Genomic DNA, 9508 nt, shown 5'->3' on the forward strand with positions numbered 1-9508 from the left:
ATCGATCACCAAAGAAACCCATTATAAGGTTTTCAACAGAAACTGCTTGAAATTAATATCAAGCTATCGCAACTGTTAAGAAGAAAAATTTGCTCAAGCACCATATGGACTATATTTCACCCAACAGTGTGAATCCATGATGGAAAAGGTTTAGATGCATCAACAAATCCAGAGCAAAATGAAATAAAAAGAAGTCCTAAAACATTCGCTCTGCTCTTTACTTTGCCTATGTTCATACTAGGGTTGCCAACTTTCTAATCACGCAAAACTGAACACCCTAGCCCCTCCCCTTCCCCTGAGGCCCCGTCCATGCCCCACCCCTTCCCAAAGGCCCCGCCCCTGCTCACTACATTTCCTCTCCCTCAGTAGCTCGCGCTCCCCCACCCTCACTCACTTTCACCGGGCTGGGGCAGGCATTTGGGATGCAGGAGGGGGCTCCAGGCTGGGGGATGGGGCCAAGGGATTCAGAATGTGGGAAGGGGCTGTGGGTTGAGGCAAGAGGTTGGAGTGTGGGAGGGGGTAGGAGCTCTGGGGTGGGGGTGTGGTCTCTGGGGTGGGGCTAGGAATGAGGCGTTCGGGGTGCAGGAGGGGGCTCCAGGCTAGGGTGGAGCCGAGGGATTCGGAGTGCACGAGGAGGCTCTGGGCGGGGCAGGTGATTGTGGTGCAGGGGTGCTGAGGGTTCCAGCTGGGGGTGCAGGCTCTGGGATGGGACCTGGGATGAAGGGTTTGGGGGGGCTCCGGGCTGGAGGGGGCTCCAGGTTCAGGGCTGGGGCAGGGGGTTGGGGCACAGGCGTACCTCAGGTAGCTCTCAGTCAGCTGCGCAGCAGGGCTAAGGCAGTCTCACTGCCTGTCCTGGCTCCGTGCTGCGCCCCGGAAGCAGAAAGCAGGTCCGGCTCCTAGGCTCCTCCCCCAGCTCCCATTGGCTGCAGTTCCCGGCTCAGGGTGGGGGCAGTGCGGGTAGCCTCGTGCCCCCCACACATACATCTAGGAGCCAGAGCTGCTTCCAGGGCGCAGTGCATTGCCAGGACTGGTAGGGACTAGCCTGCCTTAGCCCCGCAGCACTGCCGACTGGACTGTTAATTGACCGGTCGGCAGTGCTGACGGGAGCCGCCAGGGTCCATTTAAACTGGGTGTGCCGGTCGAAAACCGGACACCTGGCAACTCTCGTTCATACCTGCCAAGGCCAAAATATGGGACAGAGGCCCAAAACAAGGGTCACCAAAACATTCCTGATAGAAATTTGAAAGGATGCAAGAGTCATCCCATGAATGTAAAAGCCTCATTTTGTAACTTTAGTTTCATGATTCTTTAGTTCTAATGTAAATACATTCCAACAATAAAAGTGAGGGGAAGCCAAATTGGTGTGTTACATAGGTAAACTTGGTACAAACATGAGCGATGTCCCTGGAAGTGAGAGACATCTGAGAGATATGGATTCATTAACAGCTAGAGAAAGATGGTGTCTTAAATAACAGCTGAAGAATATATTATATAGGAAATGCAGCTTCAGTGGACAAGACCTCCACATCCCACATAAGATAGAACTATATGCAGAGTGTCCTCTGCTAACTATGAACTCATATTCCATCCATACTCAGAGCAGCATTCAGCTGCAGTGTTTGTCTGACTTGTTTATGCAAGCTTGGGGAGAATCATACATTGATTTGCTTTTGACCTTAACTTGGCCAGCATTCCACGTGACATTACCCATCACACTATAAGATCAGTTTTGTGTCCTCTTGCCTTGCTGATGTATATCGCAGGATGGAAACATGCCACGTAAGTCAAACTTTTCCCATGCAGGGGAATGCTGGCATTAGAGAGAGTGTTTTCTAGTGGTTAGAGTACAGGCCTAGCTGTCAAGATACACATGGTCTGTTCTCATCTCTCCCACTGACTTGCTATGTGACTTTTGGCAAGTCACATAACCTTCCTGTTCATTGCTTTCCTCATCTGTAAAAGAGAGACAATAAAAAATATCCACCTCAAGGGATCTCATTAGGCTAAATTCACTAAAGTAGAGTGTTCTGAGACCCTCAGATGAAAGTGCAAATATTATATAGCCAGGTCATGCCTCCAAGATCCACAAGAGGGAGAAGGGTCGGGGACAGAGTGGGGAATCCCTTGTAATGTGGTTGCATTGCAGCCATGCAGCCAGAGAGGGAAGAAGTTACAGTGGGTGCACCAGGCCTCTGCACAGACAGCCCATGCCTCCTATAGATCCCCAGTTTGGGGAGCTCATTTTCACTTAGAATCCTCCTCGGGCTTTCCTCCCCCATAACTCTCCCCCAGGTGTTTTATTCTGGGAAAGGGTGATTCATCCCATTATGGTTATTTATTTGTAACTAGGAGCCCAGTTATGGACTTAATTTTTCAGAGACCCTGAGCACATGCGTCTTCCATCAAGGCAGGGAGGCGCCAGGACATCACCCGTTCCAGCCCCTACTCAGCTGGGGCCACCTCCTACCTTCATCAGGCGGCTGCAGCTCCCAACCCTGGATCTGCATGCAAGTCCCTCCTGACCCAGGCTGGGAAGTGAGGGGAAGGAGAAAAGCAGTGAGCAACAGAGGGGAGGGGGAAATAGGAGAAGTGGACAGGGGCAGAGCCTTGGGAAAAGGTGGAGCAGGGATGGGGGATCGGGGGAAGAGGTGGGGTAGGGGTGGGGCTTTGGGGGAAATAGGCAGCACAGGGATGGAGCCTCGGGGGGAAAAGGCAGGACAGGAGAGGTTCCAGCATTCCTGCTGGAGTGTCCAGTTTTTAAATATTACCAAATTGGCAACTCTACTGCTTAAGTTCCCTTCAGAGCAGGGGCTGTCTCTCACTGTGTGTTGTACAGAGCCGAGAACAATCTCTGTTGGAGCCTCTAGGTACTACTGGAATAAAAACAGTTGATCAGCATCATCTATTGGAATACAAATAATGAATGATGATCATGATAAATTAAAGTACACAGTTTGCTTTCAATAAAATTATTTTTCTCCATATTTTTTCTTGTCCTGTTGCATATTTGTAGGAGGGCATTCTTTCAAACTGTGTCATCGCAGTGGCTATATGGCATAAATGCCAATCCAAGGCCTCAAGAAAATATCACAACTTCTTTGAAGAGAGAGCCCTTTGAAACAAGCCTGATGCAGCCTCTCAGGCACGACTGAGTCTGAATTTATAATGTTGTATGTTGTTTTGGTGTTTTTTATCCTTTATCTTTTTCTCTGCAGGATTGTCTGCATTCTTCTTTATTTCCTGATTGTGGCCAACTATCTGTTTTCATAGCAGTTTACATGATTACTGAAATGTCATGAACGAGAGAGTAAATCCTTAACAGACATATTCTGTTAAGGCTTGTAGGAATCATACACCAGTAATCCTGGTGATTATTGGCAATTGGAGCAGAACATTAGAAACATCAAAAGGAATTTAACTTTAGCTTATTGGAGTTTGCTCTCTCTTTTTTAAGCCTTCACTGGGTCAGCCTGTTATTTTTTCATTGTTATTTTAGATTGCAATCTTCCAAAATGACATGAGTGGCTTTATTGCTTTTTTCTATTAGAATAATTTCCTCTCTCTCATCAGAAAATTCATTATTTAACTCTGCAAAGCAGCTCCCAAGTAAACTACATGATTTTCTTGGGAGGGATGATTTTTTTTTTAATTTCTACATTCCTTGGCATCTTACCATGTGATAAACCGTTAGCATAAAAATCCTGCCAGCTATAATTTGGTCTCAGTTATACCAGTGTGCTGTATATCCAGTGACTCTGCTGATATTTACACCATTGTGGCTGAAATCAGAATCTGTACACGTAAACATAACGTTATTGGTCATACTGATGATGATTAATTTTAGTCTCAAAAGGATTAATAAAAACAGCAGAATAAGGATGACAGGGGAAAGCATAGTTTAGGGATTAGAATATGACACTGAAACTTAGGTGTCTGGGGGTCAGGCAGAGTCTCTCGCATTGGCTCAATATATGACCTCGGCCAAGTCACATGAGGCTATATTTTCAAGTGGGCAGCACCCATAATTGAAGCCAGATTTTTAAGACTTCAGCTCTGGTTTACGCACCCAATTAAGGACCAGATTGCACCCAGCAACTCCCATTGTGATGCTTATGGTCAGATTTCAAAACAGTTCAGTCCCTGAGCTCCTTTAAAAATGTGGCCACTTATTTCAGGTGACTGCATTGGGTGCTTCGCTCCTCCGAAAATTGAGCCCTGCTTGTGGTGCTGAGCTCTTTTGAAAGTCAGGCCCCTAATCTCTCCATGTTACAGCTTCTCCACTCCACAAGAGGGGAACATACCTACCACATTAGGGGTTGTTCAAAGAAGTAAAAAATATGCGCCCTGGGAATCTGTCATAGCAGGTGAGGAACTGAACAAAGATTGTCAGCCCTTACATCTGTTGGTCTCGCTTGTCTGTTGTGTCTTTCTAGCTACTTATTCTAGCTAACCTGTTTATCTTAGGGCTGGTCTACACTGCCGCGCTAGTTTGGCGGCTGGGGATCGAAGTTCCGAGTTCGATTTATCGCGTCTGGTCTGGACGCGATAAATCGAACCAGGAAGTGATCCCCGTCGACTGCGGTACTCCAGCTCAACGAGAGGAGTACCGCGGAGTCGACGGGGAGCCTGCCTGCCGCGTGTGGACCGCGTCTGAACCGCGGTAAGTTCGAAGTAAGGTATGTCGAATTCAGCTACGTTATTCACGTAGCTGAATTTGCGTACCTTACTTCGACTTGGGGGATAAGTGTAGACCAAGCCTTAGTGTTGCTTTCAGTAGGAGGCAAACCAATCTTGTGAAGCATCTTGTCAGTTACATGTCTGGGCAAAGTGTTTACATGTAGCAGACATTTTTTTAATAACAGTTATGATTGCCGTATGTTTCAAATGTTCGCTCCTTTCCTGTGTTATTTTTACATTAGGGCAGTACAGTTGTCAGGCACATAACTCCTAATATCTGTGATGCTGCCACAGCCATCTGACTCAGTGCTAATCAGACATAGATCTCCGTAATGTTACCCTCCATCATATGAAAACTGGATATAGTGCAGAGCTTCCTGAGGAGTCAACGCACTATTCTAATTATACACTGATTTCCCTTTGTCTCAAGTAGAAAGCAGCTTAAGGGCAGTTGACCCATTGATCTTGTTACAGCTGTATTATTTTGTGATACCCGTATTTAATGAAGCAATGAGACAACTATGACAATGATATGGACCAAAACATGCACACACAAATTACTGTAAAGTGTGTATTTCCATGGGCAGATGAAACAAAACAGGGATATCAGGAATCTGCTCTGCGTTGTGGAGAATGGAAGAATCTGAATGTTATGGAATCATATAAGGGCCTTCTCCCAGGAATTAATTAAACACAAGCCAAACCTTGTTTGAGGATCCAAAAGTTCAGTTAACTTTTTTTACTATTGTATTTTGTTTTCACTCACCTTCATATTTCCTGGTTCCAGTTGGGACCAGATCCAGGAGTGCTGAAGTTCTGAGAAAATAAAGTCTATTATTTTGGTGTAACTGTTCTGACCAGATAAAAGAAATATGACCCAGAAACCTCACAAGACAAGTCCATTCTAGAGAGATTTCTAGGTCAGTTCTGCAAACTCCAAGAAGATAGGATAAATAAACATCCATCAAGGTTCAACTTTTTTCAGATGTTCCTGTACTCAGGCACTGCCCTCAGACATTATGGACCCATAGTTTACAGAGATAACGCACTCCCTGGGCAAGAGCCGTAACTTCCTTGCATGACCTCATATTTAAAGATCTTTACATCTCTGCCGTGGGGTGTCCATAATTTAAAAATAAACATCATAGTAGACCCAGAGACAACAGTGGCAGATTTTATTTCTACTATTATGGTTCCCTCATGCTCATCCATCTCTGTCATGAGATAACATTCAGCAACAGACACTGGGTACAAGACTCCCATTAAATCCTTCAACCCACTTTGGAAGTCAGGAGCACACATTTCCCCATTCTAGTAGTGGGGATTGTACTGAATGAGGTAAGAAGTAAAATAGGCTTACCTTTGCAAATAATTTTTTGTGGCAATTGGCATTCAACTTGGGGCTCTGGGGAATTACTGTCATTGTTTAGGTGGAAGCAAAACTTGGAAGTCAAAGAGATAATAATTTATCTTGGGATATAGAAACCTAATCAGATACCGGCACATTTCAAATATCCGTTGTAAAAATAGAGCTGCTTGAAAACAATTAATAATCTTTCACTGATTTCCCCCCCATTTTTCACTGAAAATATTTTCAATCTAAAATGTTCTGACCAGCTCCAGTTTAAAGTTCAGATAATGGAGTGATCGCTGGAAAGATGATGCGTGTTCTGAGCTGGAGTGGGTTGAACTCATTTGGATCAATAATAGCCAATCAGAAACCTCACTCAAAATACAATTTGCACTCAAACGGAACCTTTTATGCCTTTGTAGCTATCAAAAAGGAAGGTTACCTTATAGTAACTGGCATTCTTTGAGATGTGTGGTCCCTATGGGCATTTTTCATGGGTTTGAGCACACTCCATGTGCCCAGGCCAGAAATTCTTCTATAGCAGTGCCCCTGGGTCCATGTCCATACCATGTATCTCCTTATACATCCATCTAAGGGCATAAAGGAAGGTGTGCACTAACTGCTTGCCCTCCAATTCTGACTTTGTGAATCAGGTTGACACGAGCAGAGGGGAAGGAGGGTGGGTCACAAATAGCCAAAGGGACCACACATCTCAAAGAACTCCAGTCAATATAATGTAAGTAACGTTCCTTTCTTCTTCAAGTGCTGATCTCTCCACTAATCTCCAAGCAGGGAATTCCCTGTAAGAAGGCTACTTATGCTGCTTGAGCTCTCGGAAAATGAGCCCTGACGGTTTGAGAATAGAGTGTTCATAATGCCAGACCATAGGGAGATTCAAGAGGATATCCCCTTAGAGAATCGTTGGGAAGAGATAGCTTTCCCTTTCATTCTCTCAGTGATAGTAACAAACAACCTGGGAGACTTCCAAAGGGTGCCATTCCTTGCAGATAGAAGGCAAGAGCCCTTTGCACATCTAAGTAATGGAGTCTTGCATCCTCCATGCCTTGGTGAGATTTACTGGCAGGTATACAGCACTGGCTAATGTGAAACTCAGAAGGCACCCTAGGTATGAACTTAGGATGTAGGCATCTTTGTGAAAAATTGTGTAAGTTGGGGCTGCCATAAAGGCTCCAGGTTTCCCTACCCTTCTGGCAGAGGTAATAGGCATCAGAAAGGCTTCTTTCAAAGTCATGTTCAGAAGGGAACAAGAGGCTAAGGGTTCAAAAGGTGGTCCCGTGAGGACAGAAAGGGTGATGTTCAGGTCCCACGCAGGTTCTGGTTTTGAAACTGGAGGAATTGTCCTTATTATGTCCTTCAGGAAGTTTGTAGTAGTGGGATGAGTAAAAAACAAGCAGCCTTCTACTGGGGGATGGGGGCACAAAGTTCTAATAGCTGCCAAATGCACCCACGGGGAGCTGATCAACAACTGGATGTCTTTAGCAATACACGATATACCAGTGTGAGAGGGATAGCTGACACCTCAGCCGATAAGTGATACTGCTGGCACCAAAAGGAAAATTGTTTCCATTTTCCATTTTTATGTAAACAACAAGGAGTCCGGTGGCACCTTAAAGACTAACAGATTTATTTGGGCGTAAGCTTTCGTGGGTAAAAAACCACTTCTTCAGATGCATGGAGTGAAAATTACACATGCAGGCATTATATACTGACACATGAAGAAAAGGGAGTTACCTCACAATGTCCTGGACATTCTATAACAGATTTAAAAGTAACCATACTTGAATAAAAAAAACTTCAGAAACAGACTTCAAAGAGAAACTGCAGAACTAAAATTCATTTGCAAATTTAATACCATTAATTTAGGCTTGAATAGGGACTGGGAGTGGGAGTGACTGGCTCATTACAAAAGCAGCTTTGCCTCTCCTGGAATTCACACCTCCTCATCAATTATTGGGAGTGGACTACATCCACCCTGATCGAATTGGCCCTGTCAACACTGGTTCTCCACCTGTGAGGTAACTCCCTTCTCTTCATGTGTCAGTATATAATGCCTGCATGTGTAATTTTCACTCCATGCATCTGAAGAAGTGGTTTTTTACCCATGAAAGCTTATGCCCAAATAAATCTGTTAGTCTTTAAGGTGCCACCGGACTCCTTGTTGTTTTTGTGGCTACAGACTAACACGGCTACCCCCGATACTTGATTTTCATGTAGTGGGTTTCCTGCTGTGCTGGAGGATGGCTTGAACTCCCTGAGAGCAAGCTTGCTCTGTGCCCATTGTGCATCCAAAGGCTGTGCTGCCAGATGTAGGGAGACTAGATTGGTGTGGTTTACCCTGCCCCCAGAATAGCTATGGCTAATTGTAGTATGAAGGTGAACCAGAATTGCTTTGCCCACTAGGGTGCTATGATGATCACTGTCGTTCTGTCGAGTTTGATCTCCCTGAGTATCGGAGGAAGCAGATGGATGAGAGGGAAGGCATGCATCAGTGTTTCTGACCACTATACCAAGAAGGTTGAGTACTTGGGCACTCTGTGAATAATAGGCCAGGAACTTTTTGTTGCATTGGGGTGCAAACAGTGCCGGCTCCATGGTTTTGGCCGCCCCAAGCAGCCAAAAAAAAAAAAAGCCGCGATCGCCATCTCGATCTGCGGCAGCAATTCGGCGGGAGGTCCTTCGCTCTGAGCGGGAGTGAGGGACCGTCCGCTGAATTGCCGCCGAATAGCTGGACCTGCCGCCCCTCTCCGGAGTGGCCGCCCCAAGCACCTGCTTGCCAAGCTGGTGCCTGGAGCCGGCCGTGGGTGCAAGACGAGAGGCCCATTGCTGGAAGATGTGCTGTGCTATTTATGGGAGAAGTTCCCACTGGTGGTCCCGGTGTAAATGCCTGCTCAGACTGTCTGCCTGGGAATTCATTACTCCTGGGATGTGTACAGCTGAGAGTGATCAGATGCCTGATGTGCCAGTTCTCTGCAGAGTGGGAGAGATCTCGCTCCTCCCTGATAGTTTATACAGAGTATGGTGGTCATATTGTCTGACCTGACCTGGACATGAGTGGACCAAATGATGGGCAGGAATGTCTTGCATGTTTTGAGAACTGCTCAAAGCTCAAGTAAGTTGATGTGCACAGCCTGGATTCGTGAGGGAACTAGGAGCTTTCGTTTGTATGAGCATTGAGATGCGCTTCTCATTCTAGTAGGGAGATGTCCATGATAAATACCTTTGTAGCTGGTGTGAAAATGAAGGCGGCCCCTACCCATACTGTGTCTTTGTTTTCCCACCAGGTGAATGATCTCACCAGGTACTGTGGAAGAGAGACCTTCTTGTTCAGAGATTGTTACATCAATTTACACAAGTTGAAAATTCTGGCCTGTAATTTCTATGATTCTATGTTATTGTTTTTTGGCTTTGCATCAGAGAAAGAATCGAAGGGTGAGAAGTTGGTAAAGTCAACCATTGCAT

Source organism: Terrapene carolina, unplaced genomic scaffold (genome assembly GCF_002925995.2).
Source record: "Terrapene carolina triunguis isolate 2854851 unplaced genomic scaffold, T_m_triunguis-2.0 Scaffold96, whole genome shotgun sequence".
Lineage (NCBI taxonomy): Eukaryota > Metazoa > Chordata > Testudines > Emydidae > Terrapene > Terrapene triunguis.